The sequence below is a fragment of the Aulostomus chinensis genome, chromosome 10, assembly GCF_037954235.1.
Source record: "Aulostomus chinensis isolate RoL2024-O1b breed Wild chromosome 10, RoL_Achi_v1.0, whole genome shotgun sequence".
Lineage (NCBI taxonomy): Eukaryota > Metazoa > Chordata > Actinopteri > Syngnathiformes > Aulostomidae > Aulostomus > Aulostomus chinensis.
In genome coordinates, this window is record NC_141329.1 from 14,490,266 (window position 1) to 14,512,115 (window position 21,850).

The 21,850-nt window shown below is 42.8% G+C and overlaps 1 protein-coding gene and 2 long non-coding RNA genes across 4 annotated transcripts in view; 2 read left to right on the forward strand and 1 right to left on the reverse strand.

Moving 5' to 3' along the window:
- Positions 1–1,047: 1,047 nt before the first annotated feature.
- Positions 1,048–5,750, reverse strand: LOC147254484 (uncharacterized). Its single transcript, XR_015118054.1, has 5 exons — positions 5,425–5,750; positions 5,103–5,196; positions 3,909–4,122; positions 3,519–3,728; positions 1,048–3,363 (listed from the first exon to the last, which is right to left on the reverse strand). It is a non-coding gene; the product is annotated as an uncharacterized LOC147254484 (long non-coding RNA).
- LOC147254485 (uncharacterized) lies at positions 1,778–3,514 on the forward strand. Its single transcript, XR_015118055.1, has 3 exons — positions 1,778–1,838; positions 2,907–3,113; positions 3,233–3,514. It is a non-coding gene; the product is annotated as an uncharacterized LOC147254485 (long non-coding RNA).
- Positions 5,751–10,569: 4,819 nt separating the features above from the next.
- cuedc1b (CUE domain containing 1b) overlaps positions 10,570–21,850 on the forward strand; it is a 43,258-nt gene continuing 31,977 nt past the window's right edge. For both annotated transcript variants that reach the window (XM_086216132.1, XM_086216133.1), the window contains exon 1: positions 10,570–10,770. The gene's annotated coding sequence lies outside the window, so the exon portion shown is untranslated. The remainder of the gene's footprint in view (positions 10,771–21,850) is intronic.

Here is a 21,850-nt window from a genome sequence, read left to right on the forward strand (position 1 = left end):
TGGATGCCATCAAGCTGGATTCCATCAAGTAAGTTGTTTTGTTTTTTTTAAGATATATACCCAATAATCCTACATAAAATTGTGAAATACAGTTAAATGATTTTGAATATTCACGTAGTTATCCTTAGTGCTTTGCGTCCATCATTTATGACGTGCATTAGTTCGAAGCAGCTAACAATGCCAAATGATTACGTGATTAATTTGAAAAATGTATTATTTTCAACAAGATGGACAGCAACCAACTGCCAAGGATCATTTAAAATCTCCCCAGAATCCCAATACCTGCATACATTTACAACCTCAGCATATTTGGTGATTGTGTGTGTGTTGAATGAAGAAAATAATAAATTAAAAACATGGAAGGCGTTGTTACATTGAGCCTTTTTCCTGCAACCTTTCGATATTTTTGCTACCTTTTTTCTTGGAATGTCAGGCTGTGTATTCTTTTGTTTGATTGCAAACTCCTTCCAAAAAGCAAAATAAATAGTGCACACTGGGCATCTGTAAAACACGACAAAAATCGTTCACTGTGGCTCTTCCAGCTGAATCTATGAACCTGTTCCCTGCAGCAACTCCACAAACTTATAGTTGTTGACAGTGAACCTGAGACAGATGACCACACAGACTGCCCTGAAGTAGAAAAGTACGATTCATTACTAGTATCGCTCAAATTTTGTGCTCCAATATTGGAAATATATATCATTATTGATAATGTATACTGATACTGTCTTACAGTCCACAGGTTTGGAGCTTGAGTGCTGAAGACATTGTGTCAGAATCGGCCTCCAAGATTCCAAATACAGCACACAACAGGTTCAACATCAGCAGGGCAAATGTGTGGGGTGGAGCACTCAGAGGCTTCAAGCCACAGTCTTGTGACCCATGAAACTGTGGTCAAATTCACTGACGATGAGGGGAGAGCAGAGGGTGCAGTGGACACTGGTGGTCCCAAACAGGAGCTCCTTACCCTGCTGACGGACTGCCTGAGATCAAGGAGGATTTTTGATGGTCCAGAAGACAGGCGATTTCTCACATTGGACTGTGCAGGTAAACATTTTAATGTTTACAATTAAATTCATTCATTCATACAGGAGATTTTAATGTTTTACAATTTTAAAAACATTTCAAAGTTTACAATAAAATTCATTCATTCATTCATACAGGAGATTCAAAATCTGGTTTTAGCTCTTCACTTGGATTCAGTGAAATTTACCATGTTACGCATTTTCATGTGTATTTTTCAACTGACTTTAATAGTGGCACTAATGGGTGGTCAAATATCAACAGCTGCCAGAGATGACGAATATTTTCCTGTTGGGAGGATTGCAACATCAAGAGTCCATGGTGGTCCGGGCCCTCAATTCTTGTCGGAAATTCTCTACAACCACCTCACGGGAAAATGAAGCACTGACCTTGACGCGAGGATGGAGGACCTCACAGATGACGACACAAGAGCTTCTTTGGTTGAGGTTTGTGGTCAAATCAAGAGCTCACAAAGCTGAAGTGTTCTGAACACACTACAACTTTCTCAACAGTCTATCTACAGTCTAGCTGCACCCCTGATACAATATGATGACTCAGGGGCTCATTTTTAACCAGGCATTTCTTTCCATCTTCATCATTCAGAATGGGAGGTGGTGGCATGGCACTGAAAGTATGCTAATTGTCTCCCAGATATCCAGTGCAGCAACACTGGATGAACTACACGCAGTGATTGACAGATGTTCAAGTCTGTTGCAGACTGTCTTCGGTACCCAAATGCTGTGGGGGACAAGAAGATAATCATGAAAGACTTCATGCAGTGGTGCTTTTTACCGCAACCATTTCTCCATACAAAGGTAATTTGCTTGAGTTGACATATTTATTCATTCAAATTTGATGTATGAAAAAATAATACAACAGTTGTTTTAAAGGCAAATGGATAGCCAGAAGTATGTTACAAATGTACCGGCTGGGTGGAGTGATTTCTAAAGTGCATGTTTAGTACAGCCTTTTTGTGGCATGTGGCATGTTACATTATTATGCTTTATTATTTAATAGCTTGATGCGATATTATATATGGCATGTTACATTATTATGCTTTATTATTTAATAGCTTGATGTGATATTATATATGGCATGTTACATTATTATGCTTTATTATTTAATAGCTTGATGCGATATTATATATGGCATGTTACATTATTATGCTTTATTATTTAATAGCTTGATGCGATATTATATATGGCATGTTACATTATTATGCTTTATTATTTAATAGCTTGATGCGATATTATATATGGCATGTTACATTATTATGCTTTATTATTTAATAGCTTGATGCGATATTATATATGGCATGTTACATTATTATGCTTTATTATTTAATAGCTTGATGCGATATTATATATGGCATGTTACATTATTATGCTTTATTATTTAATAGCTTGATGCGATATTATATGTGGCATGTTACATTATTATGCTTTATTATTTAATAGCTTGATGTGATATTATATATGGCATGTTACATTATTATGCTTTATTATTTAATAGCTTGATGTGATATTATATGTGGCATGTTACATTATTATGCTTTATTATTTAATAGCTTGATGTGATATTATATATGGCATGTTACATTATTATGCTTTATTATTTAATAGCTTGATGCGATATTATATGTGGCATGTTACATTATTATGCTTTATTATTTAATAGCTTGATGCGATATTATATATGGCATGTTACATTATTATGCTTTATTATTTAATAGCTTGATGCGATATTATATGTGGCATGTTACATTATTATGCTTTATTATTTAATAGCTTGATGCGATATTATATGTGGCATGTTACATTATTATGCTTTATTATTTAATAGCTTGATGTGATATTATATGTGGCATGTTACATATTTTGTAGGTTCAAGGATGGGCTTGCAACACTTAAAGTGACTCATGCTTTGGAGCAGCATGCACCCATCTTCAATGAGTGTATGTGCTGTGGCATGGAACAAGGGACATCCACAACACTGGAACATCTTTTTGAAGTTCAACTCAGCGATCGAGGCACCACAAGAGGAGACCAGGGTGCTGGCATTCTGGAGAGACGATCTCCTCGATACATAAGGTTTATTAAAATAGCATGTCATACAGTTTTGCCTTAATTTCTTACACTTTATAAACAGCTTTTAGTTTATAACAGGTTTGATAATTAAAAAGAAAAAATAGATTTTTTTTTTCTTTCAGATGAACAAACAGGACTTGCCCTCTCTGCCATCCTGATGTTTGCCACAGGAGTCAGTTCTCTGCCCCCCTCTGGATTCAAGCCGAGACCAAAACTTGTTTCAGAGGGAGTCTCGCTTCCCGTGCAGCAGAACCTGTGCAAACACAATGGAAATTCCTCTGTCAGTGACTTATGAAGTCTTTAAAAGGGACATGGACTTTGGAATCAAAAACTCCCCTGGTTTTGGACTGTACAAAAATGTTTATTGTACGACATACTGTTTCACCCAGTTAACCTTTCCTGTCGTACCATCTTTTACAAATCAGCCATGTCCTTCAATCTGATAGAAAGGTCCACACAGGTCTCCCAGGTCATTAGTTGCATTAAACCACTTTGTCTTTGCAGGTTTTCAAGTGTGACTGGAGATGGCTGTCTCCACATGGACCGGGTGTTGCCTCAGTCTCAAATGGCTGCAGTTCCTCTGGTGAAACTGGAAACCCACAGTCACTTCCACCAAACCTGGAGTAAAAATGAAGTCTTGGTGTCAGTTGCTTGTGAATCTGTTGTGTTGACTTCAGTCTTGTATCATGTTACGTAAGAGGGAGGGAGGAATGTTCCCATCTTTTGATGATGATCATTGTTGTTACTTTTTATACTGTCATTTCAGGAATGAACCGAATGTTACCACTGAAAACTAACCTGTGAGGTAGGTCGTAAATGACCTCTGGTTGACCAGATGGACAACGAGACTGGCTAACAGGTCTGATTGTATGAGGGTTCCATTTTACTCTGCAGTCGTCAAGGTCACGTTGAAGCACATCCATAAACACAAATGGCAGCAGGCACGTGTGCTCATGACCACCATTGAAGAGATTCCTCTCCCTCAGATCGTTGGTCCATCCAAAACTGAGACCTGAAAACACCAACTGGAATGAGGGTAATGCATTTATTTCGTGTCTGAAGAATTTGACTTTCAAGTGATAGAGATTTGTCTGTAAAAATATTTCCTTTTCTGGTTGAACATTCTAAAATGTTTGAATATCAGTATTAATATCATCTGTTCATCAAACAGCACAGAGCATGCAAGGACCACAATGTTCTGAATAAAAGCCTCCATCTTTGCCTTTAATTGTGTGTTTGAAGGTTATGGTCTTTTGTCGGTTTTAAATACAATTTAAATTTTCTAAAACACTAAGAAATCAGTACATAAAATAATGACACCTCTGTTTGCGGAAATATGACCACCAGCTTTCAGTTCTCTGGTTTGCCATTGAAGAGCCATACAGACAACTTGCAGCCCCAGCATAGTCGTCATTGTGAGATGATCTTAAGGATTGCCACCATTGTGCCATTTTCAGTACCACAGTCCGTACGAAGGCGCATTGGAATGATTCCACATTCTGACAAACAGTTCAGATAATTCTGGGCAATGAGCCCTGGGTCACTGTTGCTTGCTCCACATCTCAACCACAGCACTTTCCGAGAGGATCCATCTATGCAGCCACTTAATCCAAAACCATAGGGCTTTAATTTGTCATACCCGTCCACATGCCAGACATGGTTTGGTCCATCAGAACTGTACACTCTTTTTACACATTTTCTACTTGCACAAAGTTGAATTCCTTGTGGGTCAAGTTCTCTCATCAGGACCATGACATCATCCCTAATTTTCTATCCTATGGCAGTAAAAGGCTCGAGCTGCGCCGCAATGACAAAGCTGACAAAGATTTGGCAAACGGTATTAAAAACTGTTTATGTATTACATAACACAGGCTGTTAAAAGTGTCATTTACATGAGTGCATTTTGAATTGTGGCACGAACTATATCAATGTTATAGATGTGACCAGTATTTTATTTAAATCTCCATTCTGCATGATTAAAATTCCACTTACTGCCTGCCTCCTCTGCCAAAAATTGCACATTAGAGCCACAGACAACTTGAATAGTTCCCAGATTGTGTCCACAGAAAGGACAAAACATAGTATCCTGGAAAAAGGAAAACATATCAGTACAATTAGAACACTATTGTAATGTTACTGTGATGAGCATTTATATTCTTCACTTGCTCTTGATACAGCGACACACAGTGGAGATCATTTGTCACTACTTGTACGTGAACTGCTGACAGTAACAAGCATAACACGCAATGTGCAGCGTTGTAAGGTGATGGAGAAGCGATTGGTGGAAAATTTAATCAAACAAAAATCACATTACCGTGCAGTGTCTTGCCGCTGTACTTCAAAACCAAGTGCCAGTCAGCCTTTTCGTCCCCTCTCCTACACGGTGTCTGCATTGAGCTGTTGCGGTGAGAGCGCCCCCTGCAGGTATGGTGGACTTCCGTTGTGGCGACTGGCTTTGCATCGTTTTTATATTGGAGCTGCTTTCTCGGTGTGCATCGTGTTGTGCTTTGCATCGTTTCTCTCTTTGCAGCGCAAAAGGTGATGATGCATCTGTTTTCGTTTCTTGCATCACGTTTTTTTGAATTTGCACCGCGTTCATCTTTTACACACCTCGTTTACACCTGTGTTGGTGCTTTTGCAGCGTTTCTCAACTTGCAGCTGTTTTCTCGTTGCACCGCGTTTGGCCAGTGTCGGCCACCGTAGGAGAGTGTCTCAGCCGCGATGCTGAGCTCCTCTGTTCAGTCTCGCTCTGTGCGCAGGACAAATGATAGTGTCGGTCAATTATTATAACATGACAAAAACAATTGTCTAAATATTCCTCAACAGGTCTTGTGCTGATAGTTGACACAGTATAGTTTTCATATTTAACAGTCGATTTTTAGTCGACATTTGAGGGCTTCAGTTGAACTAGAATTTCTTTGGTTGATTGCAGCCCTAAAAATAAGCTATCTGTACCACTTAGATGCTGAGTGTTCTGGGCGATGACTGTCTGACAACTGGAAACACTCTCACAGACCGACTCATATCCTGACTGTAGACCATCACAAAGGGTATTACCATTCAAGCCCACACTGCTCCTCTCCAATGTAGGCTATCAAGTTTCCCTGGTTAGCTGAGGAGGTCGGAGCACCTGGTGTAGACACAGGTGCAGAGGCTTGGATGTTTGGGCGTCGGAGCTTGCCATGCCCCCGTTGTTTGCACGAGAAACACAAGTTGTGCTGTTTGCAGTGCGTAGTGGTTGAGTGAGAAGTCTCACTGCAGACTCTGCAGGGTCCCGGTGTTCCTCTCTGAGATGGACGTTGGCGACCCCCGGTGGCAGGACCTTTTGCCATTTTGCTCAACACTTCACCTAGCATCTCAGCCATCTTGTCCATGGAATTCTTGAGTAAGGCAAGCTCCACACTTTGCTGCGGCTGACGCTGTTGGGGAAAACTTATATTTTGACGAGGTGAGGGGTAACTCATACTCTGCTTGTGGGACTGCAACATTATGTCAGTCTCTGGTCCCTTCACTTCATGCAGATCAATAGTCACCAAAGCCACAGCTTGCCTGGTACAGCGTTCTGCTGCAGTTGTGCTGGCCTTAGCCTTCAAGTCCCTGTGATAGTCATCAATTCGTTCCTGGACCTCTTTGGCTGTCCAGCTGTTAGACAGCTTGCTCTTGAAAACAACAGACAAAGAAGGCTCATTACAGTGTCGAACAAACATCATTTCCACCTCTCCATTGAGATCTCCCATCCCCTTCCCTTGGTGCTGCAGACACTCATCAGCTACATCAGCGGCCCTATTTAGGCGCACCTAGTAATCCAAAGGACTGTCGTTGGTTCTGGGAAGGGTACCATAGAAGTCGGCCAATGGCATACACGAACACGACAGGTCACTGAAATGTTGCTTCAGGATCGCATATATGGCATCTGGATTCTGCTCCGCTCTAAGAGACGGGTCACTGCGTATCCCTGTTTTTACCACAACTCTGGCTCTCCCCTTCAGTTGGACATGATCTCATCAGAGTGATCTGCAATGCTGATGTTCACCTAGCATCACCTAGTTCACCACCCCCCCACCCCCCCATCTATAGACAGATATCTAACCTCCCCTTTCTTTCTAAAATCCTGGAGAAAGCAGATGCTAATCAGCTGTGTGACTTCCTACATAACAATAGTTTATTTGAGGATTTTCAATCTGGTTTTGGGGCCCAGCACAGCACAGAGACAGCACTGGTAAAAATTACAAACGACCTTTTAATTTCATCAGATAATGGCTTTGTGTCTGTACTCGTCCTGTTAGACCGTGATGCTGCCTTTCACAAAATTGAGCATCAAATTCTGCTACAGCGACTTGAACATTCAATTGGCATTAAGGGAATGGCATTAAGTGGGTTAAATCGTATTTTTCAGGTTGATTTCAGTTTGTACACTTTAATGATACATCTATGCAAACATAAGTTAAATACGGTGTACCCCAAGGTTCAGTGCTTGTGCTGATATTTTTCACTTTATATATGCTTCCTTTAGGTCATATTATTTGGAAACAATCCATAAATTTCCATTGTTGACGATACTCAACTACATTTATCAATAAAGGCAAATGAAGGCCAACAGTTATCAAAACTACAAGCATGCATTACAGACATAAAGACCTGGATGACTCACAACCTTTTACTGTTAAACTCTGATAAGACAGAAGTTGTCGTGCTTGGCCACAAACACCTTAGAGAAACATTATCTAGTGATAGGGCTGCACGGTGGTGCAGTGGTCAGCACTGTCGCCTCACGGCAAGAAGGTTCCGGGTTCCACTCCCGGCTCCATCACAGGATCTTTCTGTGTGAGTCTCCATGTTCTCCCTGTTCCTGTGTGGGTTCTCTCTGGTACTCCAGCTTCCTCCCACAGTCCAAAGACATCAAGAGGGGACGAAGCTGATTGATACTCTAAATTGACTGTAAGTGTGACTGTGAGTGTGAATGGTTGTCTGTCTCTATGTGTTGGTCCTGTGATGGACTGGTGACCTGTCCAGGGTGAACCCCACCTCTCACCCAAAAACTGCTGGGAAAGGCTCCAGCCCCACGCCCGCAACCCTTAACAGGATAAGTGGAAGAAAATGGATGGATGGATATCTAGTGACATTACTGCTCTGGATGGCATCTCTATGGCCTACAGCAGCACTGTTAAGAACCTAGAAGTTACATTCGATCAGGATTTGTCCTTCAGTTCACACATTAAACAAATTTCAAGGACTGCCTTTTTTCATCTACGAAATATCTAAAAAATTAGAAAGATTCTGTCTCAAGGTTACACCGAAAAACTAGTCCATGCATTTGTTACTTCTAGGCTGGATTATTGTAATTCTTTATTATCAGGCTGCACTAAAAAGTCTTTGAAGACAGTAGCTGGTCCAGAATGCAGCTGCACGTATATTGACAGGAATTAGGAAGAGAGACCATATCACCCCCGTTTTAGCTTCACTGCACTGGCTTCCAGTAAAATCCAGAATAGAGTTTTAAATCCTGCTCCTCACTTTAAAAGCTCTTAATGATCAGGCTCCATCATATACTAAAGAGCTCATAGTTCCTTATGAACCGACCTGAGCACTGCGCTCCCACCATGGAGGTCTACTTGTGGTTCCTACTCTCTAAAATTAGAATGGGACTCTGAGCCTTCAGTTGTCAGGCTCCACTCCTGTGGAACCATCTTCCAGTTTTGGTCCAGGGGGAAGACACCCTACCTACATTTCAGAGTAGGCTGAAAACCTTCCTTTTTGATAAGGTAGTGTGGGCCAGTCATGCTTATCCTGCACCAGCTCCTAGTTTATGCTGCTATAGACTTAGACTACCAGGGGACTCCCACGATGCACTGAGCTTTCTCTTCCTCTCTGTGTCTATCCATCTTTATCTCTAACATTAAAATGTATCAATGCATCCATTAACCTAAACTTCTTTGGCGTAGTTGTCTGTGCTCTCTCGCCCTGCAGGTCACCAGGCTGTAGATGTTGGATTGATGGCCTCCTGTCCTGGACCAGCTACCCTCTAGCCCTGGCCCTGTGTTTCTCTCTCCTCTCCACCCTTCGCTCTCTCTCCCTCTCCTCTTATCCCCCTGTCCCCCCCCCACCTCTCTCTCTCTCTCTCTCCTCTCCTCCCTCATCCCTACCTCTGTCCTTGTCCCTCTCAACCCCAACCGGTCGAGGCAGATGGATGCCCACTCTGAGCCTGGTTCTGCCTGAGGTTTCTTCCTGATAAAAGGGATGTTTTTCATACTGTTGCTGAGTGCTTGCTCATATGGAAATGTTGGGTCTCTTTCATTTGAATAAAAGAGTGAGGTTCTAGATCTGCTCTTTGTGTAAAGTACCTTGAGATGGCTTTTGTTGGGATTTGGCACGATGTAGAGATTGATTGATTGATTTACAGCTGTAATTGCAGCAAAAGGCGATTCCAAGTATTGACTCAATGGGCTGAATACTTTAAGACACTGTACTTTTCAATTTTTTTATTTGTAAAAGAGAATTTTAAATCATCTATAATTTTCATTGTACTTCACAATTGTGTGTCACTTTGTCTTGGTCTTTCACATAAAATTCCAATAAAATATATTTGTTTGTGGTCATAATGTGACAAATTATGGAGAAGTTCAAGGGGTATGAATACTTTTGGAAGCCAATGTATTTGCACAATAGGTCATCAACAATAACTCCATGGAAATTTGTTTTACCATCTATTGATACAAGTATTCAGTAAAAGTTAAAAGGAAAAAAATCAATTGCTCCAAAATCAACAGTAATACTAAATTATAATCGATCAATGTAAGGCATTCATATTTACAGATGGATCAAAGAATTTGAGACAGGTACTACATTATTTATCCCCATTTTGAGATTCCAGTGAAAAAGAACATCTTTAAGTATCAACTTAATTAGTGGGAATGTTATTGACATTAAACTGGACGGAAGACAGCAATCAAACCGGAGTTAGAATATGACAGTTTAGCAGTGCTCTTGAGTATCAGGTCTGGGAAATGGACATGGGAAGACACCTTTAGTCCAAAAAACATGTCACAGTTAAAAGAATACAGGGTGGTAATTCAAAGGAGGAGAAAGTCATCACCCATTTACAGATGGACATACAGGATTAAATCACACACATATCAAAGGGAAGCGCCTTACTGGGCAATGGTCACACTGATAACCCTGAAACTGTCTCACATGTACTGATTGACTGCAATAAATATGATGAATAGCAGCATTAAATTAAGGACAGCACGGTGTTATGTTTGAGACACTTAGGAAATACACCAAGGAAACATATCGTAAACCACTTCAAGTAAACAGAAATCGTTCTCCTTGTCAGTCTACTGTTCCACTATCCAGCTCAGTAGGTGGCGGTAATGCATGTATAAGCTTGTTTCCCAACCGTCATTCCCCCTATAAGTAGCACCACAAAAAAAGAAGATGTGACACAGTTTCCTGTCAACCACGGAGGTCCGTCATGTCTGAAGCTAGATACTCTTGGAATTTCCTGGCAGTGCAGCGGCTGGACGGCTAAGAGGCAGTTATCTCTCTGTTTGCCATTACAATGATCAAATTTTGTGTCCCGCGGTTCAGCTGTACTTGCTCTCGACCCTCTCTTCTGTGGATATTACTAGTCCTACCAGACCCCGCGGTGGATGAGCCAGTGAGTAGCCTAACCCTTGGCTCATGATTGTTTTGTTTTGTGGCTTTTTTCAGCTTCAATTAACCGTTGTTTTGAATCGGGCCAATATGGGATGCTTCGCTTTATTTACTGCTGCTCTTTGTTAAACACAGCACAGCTATGGAAACGCGCTCTTGTTTGTAGTTTGGATTATTGTCACATTTAATGACTTTTTTTCAAATTTCTGTCCTGGAATGGATGGCACATTTAAAAAGAGCTTATGTAGGTCAGATGCAGCGACTGAAAATCACTGACCAAGGCCTTGTGATTAACTGGTTTTCCGCAGGACTTCATCTGCTGGCATGGATTAGTTAGCTGCAACAGCTAACACGAGTGGCTGGTTTTACCGCTGTTGCCACTTACTCAAGTAGCATCACGTCCACGTTATTGTCTCCGTAGTTATATTGTTGGCTCGACTGTTGCCGATGTTACATTTGACAGAGGACTACCGCTATCCAGGTAACATCGCCCTGTCCCCGTTGCAGCAAGTGAATCGAGTAACAGTTTGAAGGAAAAAAAATACTTGTTCTGGGAATTGATTGAAAAAAAAATGTAATTGGGTTAATTATAATAAAAGCCAGTGGTTATGTGGGATTTAAATACTGATATTTAGTTGCATTTTTGATGGCGATAAAAACTTGTCACTGGAGTATTGAAATGCTGTGTGTGATGTTAGATTTTTTTAAACACTTTATTAATCTAAGTACAACTTCCCTAAAAACCCCAATTTTATCAAAGACATATTTGTGTCTGTGAAATAACTGTAAAAATTACTATATTTTTAAAAGTCTTCCTTTCTTTTTTCAATTTTTCAATCCAATTTAAGTTTTCGTCGCAAAAATCCATCCATCCATTTTCTATCGATCCATACTCACAAACACAAATACTAGGTGGGGGCGCTACCAACAGTACTAGTAGCCTAATAGCTTTCAATACCTGCATACTAAACCAGTCAATGTCATTAAAAATGAAAAGCTTCATGGAAGAGAATTGTTAAATAACAACAAAGATCATTTATGGAATATTTTCCTGCCTATCAGTCTAAGCAGGGGCCATGAGAACTTGTGTGTTTTCTATCCATGGAAATACTGGACTTTGTGTGTGTGTGTGTGTGTGTGTGTGTGTGTGTATATATTCTGCGAGATATTGAGACAGAGATGAGATAGAGATGCAATGAGGATAGAGATGGGACAAGGAGAGAGAGAGAACCAAGTCAGAAGAGAACTGGCCTTGCTGCAATTCATGGATTTCAGTGTTTTTGGACACACAGGAAGAGAAGAAAATTCATTAATTGGATGGAAAATAGTAAAAATTAATATTCATTCATTTTAGCATTAATTTCAAAGTATTATTACAGATTGTGATTTTATGATGCAATGCTCATGTAATCAGACATTACAGTTTTTTTAGGGGTTTTCTTTGGCTCTTTTTATTTTTGAGGTGGCTGGAATAAGATCACTGAATGCTCATCTCCAAATATGTCTCAAAATGATATCAAGATATGTCATGTTTTTAAATTACTATATTTTAACTTGTTTAATCTCTGGAAATGTATTTCCCCTTGTGTTGTCATTTGTCGGATTATAGCAGACACATAGATTTTTAATCGTCACAAAGGCTTTAGTTCCCTATCCAGAGTTGAGCTCTATCACTTTATCAACACCCACAAAGAGAGAATATTCAATAGTTGATTTAACTCATGTCATCTCTTCTGGAACTGAAAACCTGGGGTAAATTTACTCGAGCCCAAATTCAGGGCTTGGACCAGGCAAAATTAACTATCCCTGCTGCAGTATCCTGGCTGAGTACATCTCATATTTCTGTCTGCAATTAACGTATTTTGATATATAGATGCTGTAAAATTTACCCTGTCCTTGCCAGTCACTTGACTGATGCGTTTCATGGCAGGTTTTTTGGGGGGGGGGGGGGGGTTCACCTAAATCCAGTTACTCTGTCTGGCTCATACTGGCATTTGTTATACCCAATCATGTACTGAAGCTGTCTTTAAATTCCATTATCCTTTTATTCTTTTTGGTCTCAAAGGTCACACTGACACAAGCCCACATAGAGCACTGTGACAGAGTACAAAGGAAAGGCCATCCAATGCGGCATCTTGTTTACTATAAAGTTAGTCTTGGTCAATGGAGAGAGAGAGGCTCTGTTTCTCGGCTGTGGATTGTGCCTGGCACTGATGTGTGGCACAAGGTGAATGCTAGCTACAATGAATCCTCAATGATGTAAAAGGAAGGAGGGGTGAGGATACAAGAGGCATGAATAATATCTAATCACTCTCATTGTAGCGTGGCTTGTTCTAAGTTTGAAATAATGAATGGCTGCAGCAAACATTTCTGCTAGAAATGCTGTACATAGTTATTAGGACTTGGGCCAGGGATTTGCATTGGTTTGTATAAACAAATTTTTTTTTTTTTAAACCTGTCCTGTTCAGCAGCTGGGGCAGGCAGTATCAATGTTCCTGGTGCCTTGTTGTGCTGAAGCAGTTTTACTCTGCAAAGGAGGAATCTGAAACTCCTATCGCCATCTGTGTTTAACTTTATTAGGAATGGTATTGGTTCATTGATAAAGCTACCGGACTGAGGCTCAGGAGTGGATAGGAAGGGAGAACAGGGACAGGATAGGGAAGGGGGGGGGACACATAAATAATAATAGCAAAAAAAAACTAACAGTAACAATAACAGAAAAAAAAGAAACATTGGTTGCAGAATTTCCAGTGCAAATTTACCATTTAGTTTAATATAATTTAAAGTAAATGTTTGAATGTGTGTGATTATGTATCAGTTGTGCACCGCGTGTGTGTATGCGCGTGTGTATGTGTGTGCTACTGTTTGTCTTGGATGCTGTAGCTGACTGTAGCTGATGTGGGGGACCAGAACAACACGCCCCCGGTCGAGGATAGCGGGCAGGTCAGGACCAAGCCACCAGGGCACCCAGAAACCCCCAGAACATCGGGACCCCCCACTCACCCGAGAGGCCCAAGCCCGCCCGCTGGGGTGAGCCAAAGGCACCCGCGTCCGGGACCGCCACCCCCAGACAAAATAAATAAATGAAGCATACCCTCATCTTCCTCTGCCCATACAGGGCTGAGCTCTCCATAGATGCGGATGTAGTCAAGGGCACCTCAGACCTAGTAAAACCGTCAGCAAGAGGTCCACCACACAACGGCAAGGCCTGCGACCAACCCCAGCCCAACCACCATACTGGGAGGCAGACCACCCATCCCGAGAACACCAGTCAGGCCACCAGGCCTCACTAGTATCTCACTTGGTGCAGTTCGCAACAGGGGCAGCAATGGACCCACACCCCGCCCCAGCTGCCCCCCAGGGTGCAGGGTGCATGTTGGGCGTGGTATTTTAGATGTGATGATGTGGATGACTAGAATGTAGTTTAAAATTGGGGGAGGCACCCAGGGCATGGGAGCCCCGCCGGTTGCAGACGGCAGAGTCTCCCAGTACATCCCCGTGCACTCCCCCAAGCCCTCGATGTCTACTATGTGATTAAAATTGGGGGGTCCAGCCCCTCAAGGCCTAGTGTCACATGAGATGTGGTGTGATGGGACAGAAAGGCGATAAGAGGAGCGAAGCATGGGCTGGACCCGCAGGGGGCCAGCTTCCAGACCGGCCCCGCTGGCCGCCCCCGTCACCGCCACAACCAGCTGACAGGGAGTCCAGCCTACCTGATCCAGGGGCCAAACCAGAGGGCCAAGGGGCACCGTCCAGAAATCCGGGCAGAGGGTCCACCACCCCAGCCAGCAGCCCATGGTCAGGGTACTCAGTCTGATCAGCACCAAGGAGGCCAGCCCCCAACCCTCCTAAGTCCCCCCACATCCTCCCATTGTCCGGGAGCGGCGGCAGCCCAAGACGCTGTGCCAGGGCTCAGCCCCCCCAACGACAGGGCCGAGGTAAGCGCACCCCTCCCAAATGTGGGCGAGACCCCCCGGGAGTGTGGGCAGGGTCCCAGGCCAGCAGGTCCTAGGTGTTGCCCTCCTACAGCCTCCTCCATGTCTCCTGATGTATTTTTTTTAGAGCAAGAAAAAGTAGTCAGCGGTGCATTGTTGGCCATAGGTTGCTCCGTAGGATGCACCTGAACTGACCTACAATGTGAGCGTGTTTAGGCTGGAATTTAGGTTGCGAAGTAGGTCGCAACTCACGCCAGTTGTGGTTTCGGACAGCCTACGATCTACTCTGCGACCTACGATCTTACCTACTTGGCTTTTCAGACGCAGCGTACGACTTCCCCGGGTCACTTCCAGGAAGTCGCGTTTGTTTATGTTTGAGTTTCAGCAGAAAAGATCCAACCTTCTGGACTGTATAAGGTAACCTCCCATTTGTCCGACGCTCCATCAGTCCGACATCAGTGTCCAACAGACAGATAGACAACAATAAACAAACTGACCAGTTTCCTTCTTGAGTCAACCAGTGGCCAGAGACAGGGTAATGAAAATAGGAGGATGTTCTTTGAGGTTGTTGATCAGGTCAGAATGGAATTCACAAGCCGCTTCCCTGAGAATGAGGATCTCATTTCCTCCCTCCAAGCTTTTGATATGAACTCACCTAAGTTCATGGATCCCTGCATTGTTAAAGACTTTGCCCGTCTCTATGAGAGCCATATTGACTCAACACAGCTCCAGACCCAGTGCCACTCAACTAAGGCTTTTGACAAAGATGATGATGATGATGATGGTGATAGCATTCTTGCCTCCCTCTCAAAACTCAGCCTGCTGCTTTCTCAGAGGTACTGAAGCTTTTTAAGATTGTGGCTACATTGCCCATCTCTACTGCCTCCAATGAGCGCTTCTTCTCCGTGCTCAATCGAGTAAAAACTTATTTGAGGACCACTATGGGGGATGAAAGGCTCACCCACCTTTTGCTCATGGCTGTAGAGGGGAAAATTGTTGAAATCCTTCAAAGTGGATGATCTAGCCAGGTTGAAACCCCGCCGGTACCCTCTGATGGATTGATGATTATCAAGTATTTTTTTATGATTATTTAAATATTATCCATATGATTATGGTCCGATTTCATAAAGACCCACTTATGAGTGCCCGGTTGACTGTCAGCTTGTCAGCTCTGGACCACCTACCTTACCTGCTCTGTGTCAATCTTGGTTTTATTGTTTCCATAGGAAAGAATGGAGGAAAAAAGAAAGGAGAGAGAGGGAGGGAGTCAGGAGAAGAGGGATGAGGAGAAGAGGATGTGGTTGAAGTTAAAGTTTTTGACCAATATTGTCTCCTGTTGTTGTCTCCTGGATATTTGGGTTCATTGTTTGTAAAAGAAAATGATATATTTTGAACACCTGTGTGGGGTATTGTGACTATAATCTAATCCATAGTAGTGATAGTGATAATTGATATTGATTGATATATAAGGTTTCTTAATTTTGCTCTGAAATCACAACAGCTTGCTGCGTTCTGCTATTCTGACATTGCTAAATTGCCTCACGGGAAGGGGGGGGGGGGGGCTTGCCATACCTTGTCTGAAACTGTAATGACGCCACTGGTGTGACTGACTTGAGTTACAGTAGCTGGGTTTACATGGAGCCTAATATTCCAATTAGAATCAGATTAGAAACCCAAACCGAATAAAAATGTTCCATATAAACACCTCAATCCAAATAAAGAGGCCTAAACCGAATGGAATTTCATTAGGTTTTCACAGGGGTAGAATATTCCTTTTCCCAAATTGATCAGATGTAAAATCTTATCATGTAAACTGTGAAACGGAATGCTGTCAGGCCGTGTTCTTTCTGCGCATGCTCTGTCTTGACGTAAATGCGCAGTGACGTTTCCTCACTTGAAAAAATGGCGGCTTCCAAGCAGCAGTGCACGCAGAACTGGTCTGCTGCGGAGAGTTTATTTTTAATACAAACTCTCAAAGACCTGATTATTATCGCACGCTTAGACGGTCGGAAAACAAGAAATTCTGAACTGTTCAAAAAAGTCCACGAAAAACTCGACGAAGCCGGCATCGACCGTAGCGTCGAACAAATTAGAAACCTCTGGAAAACTCTGAAGACTGACTACTGCAATGCTAAACGGCACAACAACAAAAGTGGATATGATCCCACAAACTTTCTGTTTTTCGAGCCGATGAACAAAATTATGGGCAGTTCCGATTAAATGAAGTGGCACATGTAAACACCAGATCGGAATAGATCACGTCACATGTAAACAGTTGACCCGAACTCTTCAATCACAATAATTTCAATCGGAATGAAGAAAAAGTCTGCATGTAAACGTGGCTATTGTGTTGTTTAAGTGTTCCCTTTATTTATATATCTATAGCTATCTGTGTGTATGTAGAGAGAGAGAGAGGTGTGTATATATAATGTATAGATGTATGTATATGTGTGTGTGTGTATATGTGTGTGTGTGTGTATATATATATATATATGTGTATAAATAAAATTACACACTAATCACAATAAGTAAGATGAAAAAGTGGATGAAGCTAAAAATGCACTTGAACTTTTACTGGTTAACTTGGGACATTATCTAAACTTTTGAATGCAAATGTCCAACTGTTCAGTGTTTCAGTACTTTTTGTCCAACTTGCTGTTCTCTAACAAAGAGTTTAATGGCAAAATTCATAACAGGTGTTCGATCGATGAATCAACCAATAAATTTACTGGTTCAATCAGAATTGGAACAGTCCTCTTTTTCATGCCATTAACATTTTGACATCGTGAGACCAAGACAGCACTTAACCAATGTCACAGTGTCATCAGCGGGTTGCAACAGAAATACAGAGAGACTGGAAGAGTCACAGGAAGGCATAGTGTCAAGTTATTTGGAATTTTCTGAAACCTTTTTGCCCAAACTTGAAAAACGGCTTAGCCGACAGGGGGATCTGTGGTCAACTCAATAAGACAACTTCTCTTCCTTTTGTTTTTAATTTGATTGTTCGGATTGTTACAGTAGGTTGAAAACCTTAAACAGAGAAGGAGAAACAAAATACAAGCTGTCATTCATAATGAAATAAAAAATAACTGAAATTCATTTTCAGTTGATTCAAACTTTCAACTTGAGTAAGCAACTTAAATTCAATATAATCAGGGCAGCGTGGCCTAGCACAAACCATGGTAACTTGCATCAAACATAAGTAATACATTGTAGGTCTAAGTATTAAATAATAAAACATAAGCAGTATGAACTTATCGCACCAGTGGCTTTCCCCGAGATGGCTTGATGAAGGTTTCAGTCCTTTCAGCTCCAATGTTTGGAAGAGTCTTTGTTGCTTGTCTTCCATGTGGTGTTCACCACTGCTGCTTCTCATAGTGAACAAACACTTCCTGATTTGAGTGTGCTCCTCCCCAATCAGCAATTGGCACCAGCTGATTGACTCATCAGGATTGGCAATTGATGGTGAGCTGGGTTTGACAGCAATTCATGGACTTTGACAGCACACATAGAAATGGACATTCTTTGACCACATCGCATACTGATGACTGCTTCATTTTGAAACAACTTTGAAAACAATTTAGGAAAACTTCTTGTGATCAAAAGGTAGCTATATTTGCCCTCTGGGTCATTCCCTCTTTTAAAAAAACATTTCTTTCCATATCCTCCAGATTGGGACGCGCTTCACAATCAGATCGAATCCGGAAAAATGGTTTTGAGACACAGAGTGGTAAACAAACGACAACATGGACGTTGTCGAGTTGAACGTTAGCGTTGTCGTTGCATGCATTGCAATGTTCTCTTTTGCAAAGCATACAAACTAGGTGCAGATTGGAAAATGTCCGAGCGCTAATACAGTCAAGGAGGATGGAGTTTTTGGCTAGTCTGGAAGGGAGTCAAAGAAGCTACAGGCGAAGTCTGACAGGTGGCACAGTGACAAAATCAGGATGCGGGTTGCCTTTTTCACACTGCAGGCGAGGCGAGCTGAGCCGAGCCGCTAAACACCCGGGTCGCTTGGCAAGTTGGTTGAAATGCCGAGTCGACCCTTTAAAAGTGCCCAAAAAGTCATGTGGCACCAGTTAATACTGGTGTATCCCGAGTAATGAAATCTAATGTTTGGATTTTGAATAAAGGTGCATATTAATGCATCCACTACTGTGGCAAAAGTCCCTTCCCATATCCACAAGGTAGCAGGGAGAAAATCAATAAAAATATGGCTGACTTGCTTTGGGTTGAGGTTGTGGTCCCTGTCAACATTTTTTTTTTTTTTGGTCTTGCTCATACATTTGCTCTCCTAATTTTATGCATGTAGGGGGAAACAAATTGCTGGTCGCAATTTTTTTAAATATTTCAAGGGGATGTCTTGATGGCACTTGTGTGAGACCCATGAAATACCAGGTCAGGACAAGGAGGTAGCCTCCAGAAGTGGGGACCAGGCCTTTTTTAAGCAGGCCAGAAACAAGCTGACAAAGGAGATAAAAGTAGCTAAGAGGAGCTACAGTGAGAAGCTTCAAAACAGCCTCTCAGCTAACAGCCGTGCATCAGTTTGGAGAGGCCTGCAACACATCACCAACTACATGAGTCCTGGGGTGGGAAACCCCAGACTTGCAAACGATCTGAACAGCTTCTACTGCAGGTTTGAGAACCCCTATTCTCAGCTCTCACCCAAACAAAGGGATTACCTGCCACACCTTCTCCCCTCCCCCCCCAGACCCCACCACCTGCACTAAGGAACTGTGAGGAGGATGTGTGTCGGCTCTTCCAGAAACAGAAGATCAGGAAGGCCCCAGGACCTGATGGTGTGTCCCCCTCCTGCCTGAGAGTCTGTGCTGACCAGCTGACTCCCATCTTCACCCAGATCTTTAACCGATCTCTGGAGCTATGTGAAGTGCCCTCCTGCTTCAAGCGCTCCACCATCATCCCCATCCCCATGAAGCCCTTCATCACAAGATTCAGTGACTATAGGCCTGTTGCCCTGACATCTGTGGTCATGAAGTTCTTTGAGAGACTGTTGAGCCACCTGAAGGACATCACCAGACCCCTGCTGGACCCCCTGCAGTTTGCCTACAGGGCAAACAGGTCAGTGGATGATGCAGTCAACATGGGACTGCACTTAATCCTGCATCACCTCGACTCACCAGGGACATATGCGAGGGTCTTTTTTGTGGACTTCAGCTCGGTCTTCAACACCATCATCCCTGAAATCCTCCACTGGAAGCTCGCCCAGTTCACAGTGCCTGCCTTCACCTGTCAGTGGATTACCAGCTTCCTTGCTGACAGCGAGCAGCAGGTGAGGCTGGGCGGCATCACATTGAGCATCTTGACCATCAGAACTGGTGCCCCCCAGGGGTGTGTCCTCTCCCCACTGCTCTTCTTCTACACAAATTACTGCACATCAGGGGACCCTTCTGTGAAACTCCTGAAGTTTGCAATCGACACCACTGTGATTGGACTGATCCGGGACGGTGACGAGTCTGCTTACAGATGGGAGGTGGAGATGATGGTGGACTTTAGGTGAAGCCCCCCAACACTCTCTGCTATCACCATCCTCATCAACACAGTGTCTACTGTGGATACCTTCAGGTTTCTTGGATGCACTCTCCCTTGACCTGAAGTGGACTTCCCACATAGACACTGTCTGGAAGAAGGGCCAGCAGAGGTTGTACTTCCTACGACCGCTCAGGAAGTGTAACCTAACACAGGAGCTGCTGACCATCTTTTACACTGCCATCATTCAGTCTGTCCTCTGCACCTCCATCACTGTCTCGTTTGGATCAGCAACTAAAAAGGACAGGTTAAGACTGCAACAGACAATCAGGTCTGCAGAGAGGATCATGACCTTCCCTCCATCCTGGACTTGTATCAGTCCAGGGTCAGGAAACGGGCAGCCAACATCTCTGCAGACCCCTCACATTCTGGACACAGACTGTTCAAGCTCCTCCCCTCTGGCAGGCCTTTTTCACACACCCCTGCAGCTGGACTGTTTTTGGGTTTAGCCCAGCTGCACGTTCAGGCAGCATGCTGATGCTATTATGACAACGACCTATGAAACAGCATGCTTTGCACAAGAGACTGAGGTGCTCTGGCCGCTCCCTTATTTTTATTTGTACTAGAGACTTAGGTCCTCTGCATTACTTTCTTTTTTATAAGAGAGTTGCTATTATTTCAGGCTGCACGGTGGTGCAGTGATTCGCACTGTGGCCTCACAGCAAGAAGGTTCTGGGTTCAAGTCCCGGCTCGGGCGCGGGATCTTTCTGTGGATTTTGCATGTTCTCCCTGTGCCTGCATGGGTTCTCTCCGGGTACTCCGGCTTCCTCCCACCGTCCAAAGACATGCAATTTGGGGACTAGGCTAATTGAATTCTCTAAATTGACCGTAGGTATGAATGTGAGTGTGAATTGTTGTTCGTCTCTGTATATTGGCCCTGCGATGGACTGGCGACCTGTACCCCGCCTCTCGCCCGTAGATGCTGGGATAGGCTCCAGCTCCCCCGCGACCCTTACTTGTAAGGAATAAGCGGAAGACGACGATGGATGGATGGTGCTATTATTTCAGTTATTTCTATTTGCACAAGAGACTTCGGTCCTCTTTATTACTTTCTGTTTATTAAACTCTTTAGTTACAGACACTTGATGACACTCATTATCTCCTTTTTTCTTAAATGATAGTTCAATTTTTGAGTAGCTACAGCATTGTAACCTAGTGATCCTTTTTTGGGGGCTTTTTTTTTAGGAGGGAGCCAATCAACCAATACATCTTCATTTGAATTAAACGTTTGTGAAAATGTGTGTGAGACAAGCCATATAGTCAAACCCCCCTGCGAGGCGAATATGTCGCACACCACAACCACAGCCAGGGGGCTCCAGGAAAAATATTGCCTGGGGCACGAAATTGCTTAGGGCTGCCACTGAACAAAATAAACACAGTGTTTTCATGTTCCCCTCTTATTGGAGAATTTGTCCTGCTGCATCAAATTAAATTGTTAACCACTGTTATCACTCAGGATTTTTTCATCTGTTTGATACTTGTTATTATGGCTACAAAACTACTTTTTATGTTTTGCTGGGTAGATTTTTTTATCTTATGTATGAGAGATTTGGCTCATAAGCTAAAAATGTAATTTAGACCACAAATGAAAGTGAAAGGACA